We start from the raw sequence: 20,982 nt of genomic DNA, 5'->3' as shown, positions 1-20,982 counted from the left end.
CACTCACCCCCACAGCACTGGAGCACCCGGAACCCACACCCGAAGAGGGGGAGGGGGGAAGGGGGGGCTTCGAGGGGGGGATGGATGTCAGGGGTTCAGGAGCAGAGACACAGGGGAGAGAGGAAACGGAGAGCGAAGGGGAAGAATCTGAGGGCAGCGTAGGGGAGTATGACAGTGGCCCGAAGATTCCATGAGCTTCTCCAGCGATTCAGAAGATTCCCAGAGGGGGGCGCCGATGGCCAGGGCAAGGGGGTCCCAGGGGGGACACACCAGAAGCAAGGGGCCAGTGGGAACTCCCAAAGCAGCAGCGGGAGATCAGGACCAGTTCCCCCACCAGAGCGGAGTGGGGGGGAAGAGTCCCATGAATCAGGGCCAGCGTCTCCTCCAGCAGGGAGAGAAGATGAGTCAGAGCTGGCCACGCCTCCATCGCAGAGTGAGGGAACGGAGGGGAAGTCAGATCCAGCTAGCCCCCCCGAAGGGGGAAGCAGTGACAGGAGCAGTGTAACGGTCAGGAGGAAGGTTGCTGGCTGGGCGCGCGCGCCAAGTTCAAATGTACAGGCGCGCGGGACAGCAGGAAGCACGGATTGGGAACCAGGTCCTAAAGCCCGCCGGAGGGAGGGGGAAGAATCCGGGGACTCAGCATCAGAAGAGTCCAGAAAGGGCAACACCCCAGCGGACAGGCGGACCCAGAGGAGGAAAGAGCAGAGGAGGAGGTGGAGCAAGGCTAGAGTCTTAAACTGGTGTCTGGGGGGTGGAGATTCAAACGGAGCTTCAGCGGCCTAGGGTTTAAGACGTAGGGCTGCACGCCGCGGCTTTGAAATCGAAACTGCGTTTCAATAAAGACTTTTGTAAATAACAACGGGCTGGCGTTGGTCCTTTGTGAGCTGGGACCTAGGGCAGCCCTGACAGTCGTGTTTTTATTAATCATAAGCAGGATTTTAAGAACTGTGTGGGGAAGGATTACAACAGGAGAGAAGACTGGTGAACGGTGAGAAAGAGGAAATTTTTTATGACGCAGTTAAAAAATGGCGTCTCACCAAGACAGGCTTGCCAGAGAAAGAAGGACAGGGGGGAGGAGAATCAGGATTGTTCGAAAGAGAAGGAGTGCTGGAATGCAAGTTTGACCTGACAGAGCCCCCTGATTTGTCTGATTTATTTGGCCAGCCTGAGGAAAAAATAAAGGACAGACCGAAGGTTAACTTTGTTTATGGAAGCGTTGAACAGAGGCTGTCCCTGAACGAGATAGTTTGTGAAGAGTACAGAACCCACACAGAGACGCCAGTTTTCAGTCTACTTGTGAGAATCATCAGAGATCGCAAAGAAAGGAATATATGATAACAACAAGATTAGAAACAAAGTAATAAAGGACTATCCGGATCGAACTGGATAGAACTGTCTAATTAAAGCAGTAAAATATGTGATGCCTGGAGTTATCCGGAATTTTGGACTCGTGCGGCGCTTGATGTATGGGTACCCTCAAAAAAAATTAAGATTTGGCTGTATAATTTGGAACTAATGTGATTTGAATAATGTGATGTGATTGGCCTGTTAATAAAAATTATTTTAAAAAAATAAATAATGTAGCCAACTCTGAAAATGGTCTTTTATTACCTCATATTCTTTTAATTTCATTTTCCCTTCTTGATCTTTTAATAAATCACTGTATGTAAGCCACTTCCCTTTCTTGCCAAGTGGTTTGAGCAATAAAGCTTCAATTGGTGAGAACCACCAAGGTGTCTTTGGTTCTATCAAATCTTTATATCTCTCCCAAACCCTCATAAGGTAAAGGTAAAGGTAAAGGTAAAGGTAAAGGTAAAGGTAAAGGTAAAGGTAAAGGTAAAGGTAAAGGTAAAGGTAAAGGTAAAGGTAAAGGGACCCCTGACCATTACGTCCAGTCGTGGCCAACTCTGGGGTTGTGGTGCTCATCTTGCTTTATTGGCCGAGGGAGCCGGCGTACAGCTTCCGGGTCATGTGGCCAGCATGACTAAGCTGCTTCTGGTGAACCAGAGCAGCGCACGGAAACACCGTTTACCTTCCCGTCGGAGCGGTACCTATTTATCTACTTGCACTTTTGTGCTTTCAAACTGCTAGGTTGGCAGGAGCAGGGACCGAGCAACGGGAGCTCACCCTGTCGCGGGGATTCGAACCGCTGATCTTCTGATTGGCAAGTCCTAGGCTCTGTGGTTTAACCCAAAGCTCCACCCACATCCCAAACCCTCATTAATGATTTCCTAATTATATGATTAAGGGGACGCAGGTGGCGCTGTGGGTTAAAGCCTCAGTGCCTAGGACTTGCCAATCGAAAGGTCGGCGGTTCGAATCCCTGCGGCGGGGTGCGCTCCCGCTGCTCGGTCCCAGCGCCTGCCAACCTAGCAGTTCGAAAGCACCTCCGGGTGCAAGTAGATAAATAGGGACCGCTTACCAGCGGGAAGGTAAACGGCGTTTCCGTGTGCGGCTCTGGCTCTGGCCAGAGCAGCGATGTCACGCTGGCCACGTGACCCGGAAGTGTCTCCGGACAGCGCTGGCCCCTGGCCTCTTAAGTGAGATGGGCGCACAACCCCAGAGTCTGTCAAGACTGGCCCGTACGGGCAGGGGTACCTTTACCTTTACCTTTAATTATATGATTGTAGAATCCTTTACGCACTCTTCCTTTCCCATGCCATAAATAGGCATGCCATCCAAAATTGTTATTGTGACCTTCTAAGTCCAATGCTTCTTCCTTTTCCAGTTTTATCCAGTCCCTGATCCATACAGCAATCCAATTCATTTATTTTCATACAGTTGTTTTATATTGAGAGTGCACCTGAGAAATTAAACTTGTGGGTTATTTTGGGTGGCCTACTTGTGTGAGGCCTATGAGTGTCTTAGAGTATGAATAGAGATATGTATGTTTTGAGTGTGAGTAAAACCAGATGGTATGTGACTCTGAAGATAAAGAGATTGTTTGATGCTGAAGATAAAGAAAGAGGGACTGTTGAACCAGCTAATGGAATGTACAAAACAGGATGGATAAGCAGGATGTACCAGATGTTTGGATGAGTTGAGGACATGTTGAGACAAATAACTGTTCACAAAGGACATGCTGAGACAAAGGACTATTCACAAAGATAATATGAGGAATCAGCGTGACGAAAGCTATGCTAAGACTTATACATAGTGAAACTATATAAAGGCTGAAAAATCCCTGGCACAGCGCATTGCTATCCTACTGAACAGGAGGCCGAATGAAGACTCTTAAAAGAGATTGATCACCTCTTTTAGTGAGTCTGCCCATCTGGTGAGCATGAATGAGAGGAGCGGATGAGTTCTTATTAGTTTGTTGTTGTTATTGTTTAGTCGTGTCCGACTCTTCATGACCCCATGGACCAGAGCACGCCAGGCACTCCTGTCTTCCACTGCCTCCCGCAGTTTGGTCAAACTCATGCTGGTGGCTTTGAGAACACTATCCAGCCATCTCATCCTCTGTCGTCCCCTTCTCCTTGCGCCCTCCATCTTTCCCAACATCAGGGTCTTTTCCAGGGAGTCTTCTCTTCTCATGAGGTGGCCAAAGTATTGGAGCCTCAGCTTCACAATCTGTCCTTCCAGTGAGCACTCAGGGCTGATTTCCTTCAGAATGGAGAGGTTTGATCTTCTTGCAGTCCATGGGACTCTCAAGAGTCTCCTCCAGCACCAGGACTTCCGGTTGAGCGCGATCCCATCGCAAGCGGGGATTTTTCCCAGTGAAGAATCCCGGGGTTTTTTGGAGGAGTTAGGGGTACCACAGGGCGCAGTGGCCCCCAGAAATAGTACCTGGAGGGTGTCCAGATACTCAGGTTCCCACGGAAGCCGAAAACACAGACCACCTGGCCGCCAGGTAACTCCCGGTAGGAGCGAAGAGTGCGGTGGGGGGGGGGGGAGAAGCGGGCTGAAGGGAAGCCATAGCTACCTCCGGAAAACGAAGCCCCGAGCTTGTAGGGGAAGCACTTATTTCTCAAACGCAAGGAATTCGACCCCAAATTGATTTAAAAAGCGGATTGCAACATCAAGAAGGATTCGGATATGAAATAAATAAATATGGAGGTCAGCCGTCATCTGCAATCAGCTTAGACGCATCATACAAGCAAAGCTGGAGAAAGGGAAGTGAGTTGCCGCTAGCAGCTATTGTTTTTTCCCCCCGTTTGACTGACAAAGAAATAACTTTTAAAGAGGATACTGAATAACTTAAGGAGGAGCAAAGTTAAAAGGGGGGACAGAGGGACTAAAATTGGAATTTGAAGGTCCTCTTTGTAACTGTGAGAGAAAAGAGAAGGGAAAATGTTTCCAGTTTCACTTTTTAAAAAACTGCGCAACAGAAGAAGAGCTTCCGACTCCATTGTTTCTTTTTACAGACTGAGACAATCGTGAAAAGGATATTTTTTCGATTTATTTTGGGTATTTCTGCATATCCTTTTTTGGGGGGGTTATTATTTAGATGGACTTATTTCATTTTTTCATTGGCCACTGCTACCTTTGGGGTTTTTTTCTCTTAGAAAAACTCTAAGTAAAGTTTGACTTATAGATTCCTTGCTTAATTTTTTGAGTCTGGGCCCCCGGTGGTCAGAAGAGAAATTGCAACTTGTTTTTCTCACTTGTTTTTCCTGCTCTCTTTGATTTGGTGTATTTATTTTTTTTACCCTTCAGAAGGGGTTGGGCTTTTCTGGTTTTTTCCCCCCTTTTCCTCATTACTGGGCTTTTGCGGAGTATTTGCTTGGATCTTCTTCATTTGGATATAAGTGTAAAGATTATATTACCCTTTATTTGGATATAAACATTTGGATATTATTTTTTATGTGGAGACCACTTTTTAAATTTTTAAATCTTCTTTGGTATAATTAAGAGGCTAAAGTGGATTATAAAACTAAATTGGATTATAAATCTAAACTGGATTACAATTTGAATTACAACCTGATTATAAAGGTTTCGAAAGGAATAGCCTAATTTGTGGCAGAAGATTTTAAACTTTAAACTTTGATTTTTAGGAGTAGAATAAACTTTTTTTGGCAGCACAGCTGGAACAAAACTGGATTAAAATTTTGATTATAAATGGAGTACTAAGATTTCAAAAGGAATAGCCTAATTGGTGGCAAGAAGAACATATTCATTTGGTTTGGGTTTTAAGTTTTCACTTTTTCTAAGTATAAGGATCCAACTGGGTGGAAGATAATTGGACATTAAAGTGAAGATTTGAAATTAGAATTAATAAAGGACTAAATTACAAATTTAAAAAGATATTGAATACCAAACTTGAAGTTAATTGGATATATTTATACCTTGGGCAAGGTTTATATAAGGTTGTGTAGTAAGTGGTGGTGAGAATTTATTTTCATTAATTCAATTTGGATTATTATGTGAGAAGTGTTTAAAGCATATTTGTGGAAATGTCTCATCAACCGAAGAAAGGAGGAGAGGGGGGAACACCAGCAGATAGAAGAGGATCAAAACAAGAATCAGACTTCAAGGGAGAAATATTAAAAATGTTTGCAGAAATCAGGCAAAGCGAAAAGAACTTAGAAGAAAAATTAGAACAAGTGGATACGAGAATTGGAAAAATGGATTAAAAAATTGATGAGACAGTAAACGAGCTGAAAGGTCAAATTAAAGAGCTACCTAGAAGAACACAATCCCTAAAGGAAGGGATGAAGAAGACAAGAACTGAAATGAAGGAAGTGAAGCCTGAGGAAGAGAAAATCAAAGTGGGACTATCGAAAATCAACAAGTCACAGGAGGAGATATGGGATGCAATTGCCATGAACGAATTGAGGCAGAGGGAAGTGAACCTCAGGCTGAGAGCTGTGTCTGAGGTTCAAGGAGAGAACATTAGAGAGAAATTAATAACAGAGATAGCACAATGGTTAGAGTTACAAAATGAAGAGGTTGCGAGAACAGTGCAAAATGCATTTAGGATGAGAGTAAGGACAACAAAGTCAATGAAAGTTCCAGGAGATTGCCTAATTACTTTTAAAGATAGAGAAATGAGAAATTTGATACTTCACAAAAATAGAGGAAAAAAGACTAAATATTGATGGGAACTATATAATCATTTTTAAAGACATCCCAATTAGATTGTTGAAACGAAGAGACCCATATAAACCACTGCTGCAAATTCTTAAGAAGAACAAGATTTAATTTAAATGGGAATTTCTGCAGGGGATTTCCTTTTTTTATAAAAGCAAAAAGCACAAACTTACTAGCCCTGAGGAAGTGGGTAAATTTCAGAGAAGATACAAGGAATTAACAGAAGAAGAGGAAGAAGTAAAAGGAGCAGTTGGAGTAGATCCCCTAGGGGGGAAGCATTTGGAAGAGAAGGAGGAGGAGAACGAGGAAAAGACGGACGAGGAACAACAACAAGAAGAAGAACAAGAAGTTGACAGATTATAAAAAATAATAATTTAAATTAATTTAGTTAGGAGTTCACTATGGCGCTGAAATTATGGAATTGGAATATTAATGGAATGAATGACAGGAAAAAACGAAATAAAATTGAACAATATTTAAAAAGGAAAAATTTGGACATTATTTGTTTGCAAGAGACACATGCGGCAAGAACACAGGAAAATGTTGATTAATAAAAGATTAGGAAATGAATTCATATCTTCTGACAAAGGGGAAAAGAGAGGGGTTGTATTATGTAAGAAACAAAATTGAAGCCCAGCAAATTTTTAAGGATGAAGAAGGAAGAATTATTGCTGTCCAGATCAAATGGCAAGGCGAAAAATTAATAATTGTCGGGATCTATGCACCTAATGGAAATAAGACTGATTTTTACAAAAATTTGGAAGAAAGACTGTTTGAATACATGGATCAAAAAATTATAGTAATTGGAGACATGAATGGAGTACTTTCAATGGAAATGGACAGGTTAAGAGATAAAGAAGTTAGCAAAGAAGGAAAACTACCTACGACTTTCTTTTCGATGACGAAGAATTGTAATTTAATTGATATTTGAAGACTCAGACATCCACTAGAGAAACAGTTTACATTTTATTCAGAACCAAATCAGTCAATGTCAAGAATAGATCAAATTTGGGTCTCAAACAAACTAACTCCAAGAATTCTACAAACTGAAATCCAGCCAAGAGTGATCTCAGATCACAGTCCAATAAAATTGGAGATTAAAGACTACGAAGAAAGAACATTTAGATGGAGAATTAATGACTACCTCTTAGATGACAAAAAATTTTTACAGGATGCACAAAAGAAGCTGATGGAATATTTTGTGGACAATTGTAATAAAGGTACAAAGATGAGTACAGTTTGGGATGCAAGTAAGGTGGTAATGAGAGGATTCTTCATTCAACAGAACGCAATCAGAAATAAGCACAGAGAGAAGGGCAAGAAGGAAATCTTAAAACAAATAATGGACAATGAACAAAAATTAATCAAGAAACCTAACAACTCAAAAATAAAACAAAATATCAAAGTTTTGCAAACGCAATTTGCAATGATAATAAACAAAGAGGTGGAATGGAACATTAAAAAGTTAAGACAAAGAAACTTTGAGTTCGCTAATAAGTCAGGCAAATGGCTTGTGAGGCAAATTAAGAAAAGAAAGGAACAAAACACAATCAGTAAAATTATTGTGGATGGAGAAGAGATCGAAAACCCGAAAGGCATCAGAAAAGGATTCTTGGACTTTTATAGTCATTTGTACAGAAATAGAGAAAAGAATAATATGAGGAAAATAGAAAGATATCTAAAAGAAAAAAAGGTGCAAAAGATCCTGACAGAAAAGAAAGACAGACTGAACGCCCCAATTGAGAATGAGGAAATAATAGAGGTCATAAAAGAATTAAAAAAAGGAAAGGCTCCGGGACCAGATGGATTTACGTCAAGTTATTATAAAGAATTGAGGCATACCCTGACAGCGCCACTGAAAGAAGTAATGAATAACATCTTGAAGGAAAAAGATATTCCAGAAACTTGGAAAGATGCCTTTATTTCACTAATTCCTAAGCAAGATTCCGATTTAACACAAGTAAAGAACTACAGGCCGATTTCATTGTTGAACACAGACTATAAAAAATTTTCAGGAATATTAGCAAAAAGAATGAAAAAGGTTTTGCAAGAAATTATTCATGAAGATCAAGCAGGCTTTCTTCCAGGCAGACAGATGAAGGATAATGTTAGAAATATAATTAATACTTTGGAGTATCTGACTGCCAGGAATGAGAAACAAGCCATATTGATGTTTGTGGATGCAGAAAAGGCCTTTGATAATATATCATGGGAATTCATGCTGAAAAAAATAGAGTATATGGAGGTGGGGAATGATTTTTATAATGGAATAAGGGTGATTTATACAGAACAGAAAGCAAAATTGATTGTGAACAATGTAATTACGGAAGAAGTAAAGATATCGAAAGGTACAAGGCAGGGATGTCCTCTTTCACCATTGCTATTTATAACGGTCCTGGAAGTCCTTTTGAGCTCAATTAGACAAAATGAATTAATAAAAGGGGTGACAGTAGGTCAGAATGAATATAAAGTTAAAGCCTTTGCAGACGATCTGGTAATAACGATAGAAGATCCATTAAAAAGTTTAAATGAGGTGTTGGAGGAGATTGAGCAATTTGGTAAAGTGGCTGGGTTTATATTAAATAAGAAAAAAACTAAGGTAATTGTAAAAAATATGCATCATAGTGTAATAGAAACGATGCAACAAAAAACGGATTGAAGTGGCAAAGAAAGTAAAATATTTGGGAATATGGTTAACATCCAAAAATATTGATTTATTTCAAAACAATTATATGGAATGGAATTAAAAAAGATCTGGAGGTGTGGGGAAGGATGAAACTCTCCTTTTGGGGTAGAATTTCAATGATCAAGATGAGTGTACTTCCAAAGATGTTATTTTTATTTCAAATGATTCCAATAATTAAAGGAACAACGATTTTTAAAGATTGGCAAAGAGTAATTTCAAGATATATCTGGCAGGGTAAAAAGCCAAGAATACAATTTAAGTTATTAACAGATGCGAAGGAAAGAGGAGGCTTTGCCCTGCCAGACTTGAAATTATACTACGAAGCGTCTTGTCTCTGTTGGTTAAAGGAATGGATAAAAATAAAAAACAACAAATTGTTAGATTTAGAAGGATTTGATAACAGACTTGGATGGCACGCGTATATATGGTTGGAGAAGAAGAAAAGTCATAAAGGTTTTGAGAACCATATCTTCCGGAGATCTTTAATAGAAATATGGGATAGGTATAAAAACCTATTAGAACCAAAAGTTCCACACTGGTTGTCTCCATTAGAGGTTATGAGTGTAAAGAAAATTAGTATGAGAGGGAATTGGATCACATATGGTGAATTAATAATTAAAGAAGGAGGAAAATGGAAAATGAAGCCATATGAACAAGTAAAAGAATATGTGTTTGATTGGTTGCATTATTTTCAGGTAAATGAAATGTTCAAAAAAGATTTTAAAGGGAGTGGATATGCAGAAAAGGAATCAAAATTTCAAATAGAGATAATAAATAATGATTATAAGATATTGTCAAAAATGTACAAAATGTTGTTGAAATGGCATACGATGGATGAGGAAGTAAAGTCGGTTATGATATACTGGGCCAGAGACTTTGGATATAATATACAATTGGAGGATTGGGAAAAAGTATGGAATGAAAATATAAAATTTACAGCATGTACTGCGTTAAAGGAGAATATCGTGAAGATGGTATATAGATGGTATATTACACCAGTTAAGTTAGCAAAAATGTTCAAAACATGTAATAAGTGTTGGAAATGTAAAGAAAAAGAAGGATCATTTTATCATATGTGGTGGGAATGTAAGAAGGTGAAGGGTTTCTGGGAGATGATATATAATGAATTGAAATGAATTGAAAAATACATGTTGAAATATACATTTGTAAAGAAACCAGAAGCCTTTCTGTTAGGAATAACAGGAAGTGAAATAAACAGAAGGGACTACAAACTTTTTTCCAATATGCACTTATGGCAGCAAGAATATTAATGGCCCAGAAATGGAAACAGGAAGAACTACCGACCCTTGAAGAATGGAGAATGAAACTTATGGACTATGCAGAGTTGGACAAACTAACTGGGAAGATTAGATTTCAACGGGATCACAAGTTCATCGAGGACTGGGGAAAATTTACTGAATATCTGAAAAGTATATGTGACGAACAAACAATGCTAGTGGGAGTTAAAGAGGTTTTGTGAGAGTTAGAGGAGTATTGTTAAAAAGGAACTGAATAGTAAGGGTATACTAAAAGGCAATATTAAATTTAAAGAATGCGTAAAGTATGTAAAAATATGGATGATTTGCAGAGAAGCTGATGGAAGTCTAAAAAGCTGAAATTTGTGGAAAAAAATTTATATAATGAATTCGTATAATGGAAAATGCAATAAAAATTATATTTTTTTAAAAAAAGAGTCTCCTCCAGCACCAGAATTCAAAAGCACCAATGGTTCGGCGATCAGCCTTCTTTGTGGTCCAGCTCTCACTTCCATACATCACTACTGGGGAAACCAGAGCTTTAACTATATAGGGACCTTTGTTGGCAAGGTGATGTCTCTGCTTTTTAAGATGCTGTCCAGGTTTGTCATCGCTTTTCTCCCAAGAAGCAGGCGTCTTTTAATTTTGTGACTGCTGTCACCTTCTACTATTTCTTGAAAATGCTCTAATCTGAAAGAATCACCTGCCACCAGTTGTGTAACCCTTGTATTACAGTGTTGCATCAATAACTCCTATTAGGCACACAAAATCTCCCAAACCATCACCCCATCTTGTACTCCTTGTTCAAAAATATTATTTCTCCATCCTCCAGAGGATTCGGCTAATAACTTCCCGGAAACGTTAACTAACGGCACACAGCTAAACCACTTTGCTTTGAATGAGATAGCCATCTCCACAAATCTGAAGCACGAATCACATGGAAGATGGAGCAAGCTTGCTTTCTGCTGCTCTGCAGTGGAGGACCTGAACCAGTAGACTCAGATGATAAGAAAGGAGATTCTGACTCAAGATTAGGAAGAACCTTCTGGCGGTAAGAGCTGTTTGGCAAAGGAACAGACTCCCTGGTGGACTCTGGTTCCTTTGAGCTTTTTAAACAGAGCTTGGATGGCCACCTCTCATGGATGCTTCAGTTGCGATTTCTGTGTCGCAAGGGTTTGGACTAGAGGACCTTTGGAGAACTTTCCCATTCCACAATTCTACAATTCCATCAGTACCCATGTTCACCCTGCTTTCCTCAGACCCCTTCTGCTTGTCAGATGCACTCTTGGGGAGCCTGTACTTTGCATTGGGGCATTTGGCTTTAAGAAAAAGATGGAAAGTTTCGGTGGTGGAACCGAAAAAAAGACTGAGGACCTTGGGTCCACTTCTACAGTCTACCGTATTTTTCGCCCTATAGGATGCACTTTTCCCCCTCCCAAAATGAAGGGGAAATGTGTGTGCGTCCTATGGGGCAAATGCAGGCTTTCACTGAAGCTTGGAGAGCGAGAGGGGTCGGTGCGCACTGACCCCTCTCGCTCTCCAGGCTTCAGGAAGCTCTCCGCAAGCCTTGGGAGCCCGCGGGAGTTCCCGGCAGGCTCCCTAGACTTGCGGATAGCAGCCTGCATCGTGAAGCCTGGGGCGCGCTACACAGCGCGCCCCGGGCTTCGGTTCCCCGACCTGGTTTGGAGGCTGGCGGCGAGGAGAAGCCAGCCCCACAAGCTCGGGGCACAGCAGGGAGGCGCGCTTCTCCCCGCCGCCAGCCCCACAAGCTCAGGGGACAGCGGGGAGGTGCAGCGCACCATCCCGCTGTTCCCTGACCTGCTTTGGGCTTCAGGCAGATATCTGCAAGCCTGGGAGCCCGGCGGGAAGTCGCGCCGGTCTCCCAAGGCTTGTGGAGAGCTGCCTGTTCTGGGGGCTGGGGTCGGGGGAATATTTTTTTTTCTTTATTTCCTCCCTAAAAAAAACTAGGTGCGTCCTATGGGCCGGTGCGCCCTATGGAGCGAAAAATACAGTATTTTGTGCTGAGCAGTAAGAAGCTTTCACACAACCTTTCTGTCACCACCACCATTTACCACCATTGGTGAATATGCTGGTTCTTCCAACAGCCTCAGAAGATTACCATGAACGTTCTCTGCATTACTAAAATCAGAAATATTTCCATTAAACCTAATAGGCAGGTTGTGGTGTTTTTTAAGGCTACTGCCAAGACAGTCTGTCTTGTTGCAGGCTGCTAGTTTATTAAATGCGTGTTTCTTTGGCTTATTCCAAGAAACTGGTCACCTGACCGTGAAGTTGTTTTATGCCTTCTGGTACATGGAGAAATTTCCTTATGGAAGAAAGTATCTGAGCAATGATCAAAAGATTGCAGATAACCACAACTATTGCAATGATGTCCGTCCACCTGATGGAATCCTGGGTTGGGTTCTGAGTCACTTCGGTGCATGTTCAGGAAGTAGAATGGAAGGCGGAAAATGTTATCTACATGCATACATGCTCCACCAGAACCTCTGCTTTTTAATGCAAATTTGTTTGTGCTTCTTCTCATGTCCATTCCTTTCGGAGATTAAATAGCGCAGAGATACTTCACATCTTGCATAAAAGTAATAGATGTTTTAGTCACTCTGGCAAGCTAATCGGAGGCAGGCCCACAGAGACGAGTAAATTACTCTCACAAGTTGCTCCGAAGGGAACCAGGTCCACAAAGGTAACTCTGGGTAAATGGTTCCCCACAAGTGGGCAGCAACACTCCTTGTGGTGGGCAGTGGGATTATCTTGCGGGGATTCAAAGAGGAACGAGGGGTGCAAGGGGCGGGGCGCTGAAGCCTAGTGAATTCAAACCAGACAATGGGAAACTTGCATGACTTCATGAAGCCCATCCATTGCATTAAGAATCAACTGAATGGAGAAGTTGTTTGGAATATGGGTTGTTTCTGGTCTTTTGGCAGTATTCTTTTACAGCTTCCATCATCATCATCATCATCATCATCATCATCATCATCATCATCATTTTATTACTTATTTATTACTTAGAGGGAAAAACCTACCAAACTTTTAGAAGACATCTGAAGACAGCCCTGTTTAGGAAAGCTTTTAATGTTTAATAGGTTATTGTATTTTGGTGTTTTGTTGGAAGTCACCCAGAGTGGCTGGGGAAACCCAGCCAGATGGGCAGGGTATAAATAATAAATTATTATTATTATTATTATTATTATTATTATTATTATTATTATTATACCCCGCCCATCTGGCTGGGTTTCCCCAGCTACTCCAGACAGCTTCCAACAAAAGATTAAGAATACATTAAAACATCAGTCATTAAAAACTTCCCCAAGCAGGGCTGGCTTCAGATGTCTTCTAAACGTCAGGTAGTTGTTTATCTCCTTAACATCTGGTGAGAGGGTGTGCCACAGGGCAGGCGCCACCACCAAGAAGGCCCTCTGCCTGGTTCCCTGTAAACTCACTTATTGCAGTGAGGGAACCACCAAAAGACCCTCACAGCTGGACCTCAGTGTCCGGGCTGGATGATGGGGGTGGAGATGCTCCTTCAGGTATACTGGGCTGAGGCCGTTTTGGGCTTTCAAGGTCAGCACCAACACTTTGTTTTGTTTTCAATTTAATTTTTATTAGTTTCAATTCATTATACAACACCAAACATTAAGACAACAGAAAAGACAGAACAAAAAAAGAGAGAGAAAAAAACAACAACAAAGAAAAAAGAAACATTGCATAACACAAAACACCAGCAGATTAAACCTACAATAACTAAATAACTAGATCACACAACAGTAATTGACTTCCCTTCAACTCGGTTTCGGAATATGTTACAAAGGGTTTTCTATCTGCAGTTTCGTTTTCTTAAGACTCTTTATGTCACGGGCGTTACATCAAGCCGACTGTGATTTTTAAATTTTTTGCATCTGTTTCAATATATGTCATAAATTTATTCCACTCATTATTAAACTTTGTACCTTTTTTGTTTCTTATATTCTGTGTCATTTTTGCCAATTCTATATAATCAAATAATTTAGATTGCCACTCATTTATAGTTGGGATTTTTGACGTCTTCCAGTTTTGTGCAATTAGTGTTCTAGCAGCCACTGTTGCATATTGGAAAAGTGTTTGGGCTTCCTTTTTAATTTCTTCTCCAATTATCCCCAGAAGGAAGGCCTTGGGGTTTTTTTTGTGAAGGTATATTTAAATATTTTTTTTTTAATTCATTGTAAATTATTTCCCAAAACTTTCTAATTACTTCACAAGACCACCACATGTGGTAAAAATTGCCTTCCTTAATCTTACATTTCCAGCATAATTTGTCTCCAGTTTTGTACATTTTTTCTAATTTTACAGGCGTGATGTACCACCTGTGCATCATTTTTTCCATGTTCTCTCTAAGTGTTGTACATGCCAAGAATTTCATACCTTTATTCCAAAGTTTCTTCCACTTATCAAACTCTATGTTGTATCCAAAGTCTATCGCCCATTTCACCATTACTTCTTTTATTTCTTCATCTTTGGTGTCCCTTTCAAGCAGTTGGCTGTAAATTTTTGATAAGAGTTTTGATTTGTTTTCTAATATTTCTACCTGGAATCTGGATTTTTTTTTTCGTTCATCCCAATCTTTTTATCTTCAGTCCATAAAGCATTGATTTGATGAAATTGGATCCAGCCTGTCAGTTTATTCTTTATCTCTTCATATGGCCTATTCTTCCATCTATTTTCTGTTTTTACTAGCAAATCTTCATAAGTCCATCTTTCTCCTTCAATATATATATATATTTATTGTTAGGATGTTGATTGGTGATAACCAACAGGGGGTGCTTCTTTCCAATAGTTTTTTTGTTTCTCTCCCATACTTCCAGCAGTGGCCCTCTAATAATATGATTAGAAAATCCTTTGTGGACCTTTTCCTTATTACACCACAGATAAGCGTGCCAGCCGAATCTTATATTGAAGCCTTCTAAATCTAACAAGTCTGTGTTTTTAATAGTCATCCAATCTTTAACCCAGCAAAGGCACGAGGCTTCATAATACAACTTCAAATTTGGAACCGCAAATCCTCCCCTATCTCTTTGATCCGTAAGTGATTTGAATCTAATTCTTGGCCTTTTTCCTTGCCAAATAAATTGAGAGAGTACTTTCTGCCAATCTTTAAATACTGAGGTTCCCCTGATTATCGGTATATTTTGAAATAAAAACAGCAATTTTGGTAATAGGCTCATCTTAATTGCCGCCATTCTTCCCGACCAAGAGAGTTTTATTCTGTTCCAGGTATCCAGATCCTTCTTTATTTCTTTCCATGTGTTTGTATAATTGTCTTCCATTAAATTGATATTCTTCATCGTTAGCCAAATTCCCATGTATTTTACTTTTTTAGTTACTTTAATCCCAGTCTGTGATTCCAGATGGTTTTTTAGCTCTTCTTTCATATTTTTAGTCACCATTTCAGTTTTTGTTCTATTTAATTTGAAGCCGGATAGCTTTCCAAATTCTTCTAACAGATTTATCACTTTACTGACACTTTTTTTTTGGATCTCCCAACGACAACATAAGATCATCGGCATATGCTTTCAATTTATATTCTTTTACTCCAATTCTTATTCCGCGTATCTCTGAAGTTTTCCTTATCTTATTTGTAATTATTTCTAACACCATAATGAACAAAAGAGGTGATAGATGGCACCCCTGTCTTGTACCCTTCAAAATTTCAAAAGATTCAGTTAAGTTGTTATTAATAATTAATTTAGCACTTTGTTGCGAATAAATTGCTTTTATTCCTTCCAGGAATGTGCCCTCTATCCCTGCTGTTTCCAGACATTTTAATAGGAAATACCAGGATACATTGTCAAAAGCCTTTTTGGCGTCGATGAACATTAATACCGCGGGGATTTCATTTTTACATTCTAAGTATTCAATGAGATTTATTGTATGTCTTATGTTGTCTTTTATTTGCCTATTAGGTAAGAATGAATGAAATTGGCTAAACACTTTTTAAGTCGACTCGCCATTACGTCTGCGAAGATCTTATAATCATTATTTAATAATGAAATCGGTCTGTAGTTCTTAATATTAAGTTTATCCAATCTGGTTTAGGTATTAGCGTAATGTATGCTTCTTTCCAGGACGCTGGTATTCTTCCATCTCTTAAAATCTCATTCATTACTTCACAGAGCACCGGGGTTACGAGTTCTTCTAGGACTTTGTAGTACTTGGCCAAAAAGCCGTCTGGCCCCGGAGCTTTCCCTAGTATCATCTTCTTTATTGCCTCCTGAATTTCCTCTGCTTTTATGGGTTTATTTAATAGGCTCTTTTTCTCCTCTGATAAACTGTTGACTTTCTTTTCTTCTAGGTATTTTCCTATTTCTATTACATCTTCTTCCTCTCTTTTATATAACTTTTCATAGAATTTAAGGAAGCTCTTTTTTATTTCCTTAGGGTCCTCCAAAACTTGTTCTATTTTTACTTTATTAATCACATTTTGTTTTCTCCTTTTTCTTAATTGCCACGCCAGGAATTTTCCAGCTTTATTTGCAGACTCGAAAATTTTTTGTTTCATTAACTTAATTCCCCATTCCACCTCTTGGTTTATTAATATTGAATATTGTGTTTGTAACATCTTATACAATTGCTTATTTCTTTCATCATTCGGTTTCTCTATCAAATTCTTTTCACATTCTCTTAGTTGGGTAAGTAACTCTTCTTTTTTTGTTCTCTCACCTTTTTTCTATGACTATTTTGTTGTATCAAAAAACCTCTTAACACTGCCTTGCTAGCATCCCAGACTACATCCATATTTATTTCTTTGTTAATATTTAAATCAAAATATTCTTTCAAGGTGGATTTAGCCTTTTCAATCACATCCTCTTTCTCAAATAAATAATCATTCATTCTCCATCTGTACATACCCTGGGTCTCCCATTTTAAGGGTAACATTATTGAACTATGATCAGATAGTGTTCTAGCTTGTATCTCACATTTCGACACTCTTATTGTTAATTCTCTTGAGATCCATATCTGATCCAGCCTGCTCCAACTCTGATGTGGCTCTGAAAAGTGGGTGAATTGCTTCGTCATTGGGTTTTTGTGTCTCCATATATCTATTAAATCTAAATTTTCCTCGAGGTCATTAAACGATCTTGGAAGTTTCCCTCGATTTAAGTTCTTCCTTTTCAAGCTTCTGTCTAATTCTGGTATTGGCACTCCATTTAGATCTCCAAATAAAACCAAATTATTGTTCTCTAAATCCGGTAATGTTTGTTCCAGTTTCTTAAAAAACTCCATTTTATTCGTATTTGGCGCATAGACCGTTACCACATTGAGTTTTTCTCCCTGATAGTTGATTTGTACTCCTAGGATTCTTGCTTCTTCGTCCTTACATATTAATTTAGGTTTTAATTTCTCCTTCACATAAATTACTACCCCTCTTTTTTCCTTGAAGTCTGAATTGATAAACTCTATTCCCAACTTTTTATTTATCAAAATATGTTTGTGTTTTTTGGTGACATGTGATTCTTGGCAACAAATCACATCAATATTCTTTTTCTTTAAAATCTTTTCAAATTTATTTCTCTTAGACTTTTCGTTAAGACCGTTCACATTCCAGGACAAAAATTTAAGGGTCATTTCTATATTTAACTAGTGTGCGCTTTATCCTAATTTCTAATTTAAATTCTAGTACTTCTATTTCCAATAGTTTCCTCATCTTCCCCCTTCTCCTCCTCCCCCGATTCCACCTCTTCTGCTTCTTCCTCCACCTCTCCCCCCTCCTCTCCGTCCCTTCAACCTCCTTCTCCTTTCTTCCCCTCCCCCCTTCTATGCTCATCTCTCCTCCTCCAGGACTTTCTTCTTCTTTTCCAAGATCCTTTTCATATCTTCTCAGAAACTTATTCACTTCTTGTGTATCTGTCAATTTAAACCTTTTGTTCTTGTAATAGAAGGAAATCCCTTCTGGGAATTCCCATTTGTACTGTATTGTATTTCTTTTCAAGACACTTGTTATTTGTCTATATCCTTCCCTTTTGCACAGAATCCTGATTGGGATTTCTTTAAAAATAATAATTGGGCAGCCTCCAATCATTAATTTTCTTTGGTAGCTTGTTCTTAGTATTGTGTTCTTCATTTCGATTGAGTTAAATATAACTAAACAATCACCGGGAAGTTTTCTTGACTTCCACCTCTTCTACAGGACCTTGACTTCCACCTCTTCTACAGGACCTTTGGAGAACTTTCTTATTCCACAATTCTACTATTCCATCAGTATCCATGTTCACCCTGCTTTCCTCAGACCCCTTCTGCTTGTCAGATGCACTCTTGGGGAGCCTGTACTTTGCACTGGGGCATTTGGCTATAAGAAAAAGATGGAAAGTTTCGGTGGTGGAACCGAAAAAAAGACTGAGGACCTTGGGTCCACTTCTACAGTCTATTTTGTGCTGAGCAGTAAGAAGCTTTCACACAACCTTTCTGTCACCACCACCATTTACAACCATTGGTGAATATGCTGGTTCTTCCAATAGCCTCAGAAGATTACTATGAACGTTCTCTGCATTACTAAAATCAGAAATATTTCCATTAAACCTAATAGGCAGGTTGCAGTGTTTTTTAAGGCTACTGCCAAGACAGTCTGTCTTGTTGCAGGCTGCTAATTTATTAAATGTGTGTTTCTTTGGCTTATTCCAAGAAACTGGTCACCTGACCGTGAAGTTGTTTTATGCCTTCTGGTACATGGAGAAATTTCCTTATGGAAGAGAGTATCTGAGCAATGAGCAAAAGATTGCAGATAACCACGACTATTGCAATGATGTCCGTCCACCTGATGGAATCCTGGGTTGGGTTCTGAGTCGCTTCGGTGCATGTTCAGGAAATAGAATGGAAGGCGGAAAATGTTATCTACATGCATACATGCTCCACCAGAACCTCTGCTTTTTAATGCAAATTTGTTTGTGCTACTTCTCATGTCCATTCCTTTCGGAGATTAAATAGCGCAGAGATACTTCACATCTTGCATAAAAGTAATAGATGTTTTAGTCACTCTGGCAAGCTAATCGGAGGCAGGCCCACAGAGATGAGTAAATTACTCTCACAAGTTGCTCCGAAGGGAACCAGGACCACAAAGGTAACTCTGGGTCAATGGTTCCCAAAGTGGGCAGTGGGATTACCTTGCAGGGATTCAAAGAGGAACGAGGGGTGCAGGGGGGCGCGCTGAAGTATGGGTAAATTCAAACCAGACAATGGGAAACTTGCATGACTTCATGAAGCCCATCCATTGCATTAAGAATCGACTGAATGGAGAAGTTGTTTTGAATATGGGATCTCTCTGGTCTTTTGGCAGTATTCTTTTACAGTTTCAATAATAATAATAATAATAATAATAATAATAATAATAATAATAATAATTTATTACGTATTTATTTATTACTTAGAGAAAAATAACTACCAAACTTTTAGAAGACATATGAAGGCAGCCCTGTTTACAGAAGCTTTTAATGTTTGATAGGTTATTGTATTGTGGTGTTCTGTTGGGAGCCAGGCAGATGGGTGGGGTATAAATAATAAATAATAAATTATTATTATTATTATTATTATTATTATTATTATTATTATTATTATACCCCTTCGAGCGGGCTGGCTTTCCCCAGCCACTCCAGGCAGCTTCCAACAAAAGATTAAGAATACATTAAAACATCAGTCATTAAAAACTTCCCCAAGCAGGGCTGGCTTCAGATGTCTTCTAAATGTCAGTTAGTTGTTTATCTCCTTAACATCTGGTGAGAGGGTGTGCCACAGGGCAGGCGCCACCACCAAGAAGGCCCTCTGCCTGGTTCCCTGTAAACTCACTTATTGCAGTGAGGGAACCACCAAAAGACCCTCAGAGCTGGACCTCAGTGTCCGGGCTGGATGATGGGGGTGGAGATGCTCCTTCAGGTATACTGGGCTGAGGCCGTTTTGGGCTTTCAAGGTCAGCACCAACACTTTGTTTTGTTTTTAATTTAATTTTTATTAGTTTCAATTCATTATACAACACCAAACATTAAGACAACAGAAAAGACAGAACGAAAAAGAGAGAGAGAGAGAGAGAAACAACAAAGAAAAAGATGCTCCTTCAGGTATACTGGGCTGAGGCCGTTTCAGGCTTTCAAGGTCAGCACCAACACTTTGAATTGTGCTCAGAAACGTACTGGGGGCTAATGCTGGTCTTTCAAGACTGGTGTTTTGTGGTCTCGGCAGCCGCTTCCAGTCACCACTCTAGCTGCCACATTTAAAGCAGAACATGAATGCCTAATGCTTTTGCTGATGCAGATGCTTTTGGGTTCAGAAGTGGGAAACCAGAGCTTGAACTATACGGACCTTTGCTGGCAAGGTGATGTCTCTGCTTTTTAAGATGCTGTCTAGGTTTGTCATCGCTTTTCATAGAATCATAGAGTTGGAAGAGACCACAAGGGTCATCGAGTCCAACCCCCTGCCAAGCAGGAAACACCATCAGAGTACTCCTGTCATATGGTTGTCAAGCCTCTGCTTAAAGACCTCCAAAGAAGGAGACTCCACCACACTCCTTGGCAGCAAATTCCACTGTCAAACAGCTCTTACTGTCAGGAAGTTCTTCCTAATGTTTAGGTGGAATCTTTTTTCTTGTAGTTTGGAACCATTGCTCCGTGTCCGCTTCTCTGGAGCAGCAGAAAACAGCCTTTCTCCCTCCTCTATGTGACATCCTTTTATATATTTGAACATGGCTATCATATCACCCCTTAACCTCCTCTTCTCCAGGCTAAACATGCCCAGCTCCCTTAGCCGTTCCACATAAGGCATCGTTTCCAGGCCTTTGAGAATTTTGGTTGCCCTCCTCTGGACACGTTCCAGTTTCTCCCGAGAAGCAGGCGTCTTTTAATTTTGTGACTGCTGTCACCTTCTACTATTTCTAAGAAGGTTTGCGTCATTTTGTTTTTTTCTTGAAAAGGCTCTAATCTGAAAGAATCACCTGCCACCACTCGTGTGACCCTTGTATTACAGTGTTGC

At 39.9% G+C, this 20,982-nt stretch overlaps 1 protein-coding gene across 4 annotated transcripts in view; it reads right to left on the bottom strand.

Moving 5' to 3' along the window:
- Positions 1–20,982, bottom strand: part of LOC307225260 (C-type lectin-like) — a 47,205-nt gene that overhangs the window by 17,823 nt on the left and 8,400 nt on the right. For 2 of the 4 annotated variants that reach the window (XM_079993173.1, XM_079993175.1), the window contains exon 1: positions 19,128–19,248. The exons of the other annotated variants lie outside the window; for them this stretch is intronic. The gene's annotated coding sequence lies outside the window, so the exon portion shown is untranslated. Of the gene's footprint in view, positions 1–19,127; positions 19,249–20,982 lie in introns of those variants that run through there. 4 annotated transcript variants of the gene reach the window in all.

Source organism: Podarcis cretensis, assembly GCF_951804945.1.
Source record: "Podarcis cretensis genome assembly, chromosome: 10".
Lineage (NCBI taxonomy): Eukaryota > Metazoa > Chordata > Lepidosauria > Squamata > Lacertidae > Podarcis > Podarcis cretensis.
The sequence above is the reverse complement of the archived record's forward strand: the minus strand, read 5'-3'. Positions and strand labels throughout refer to the sequence as shown.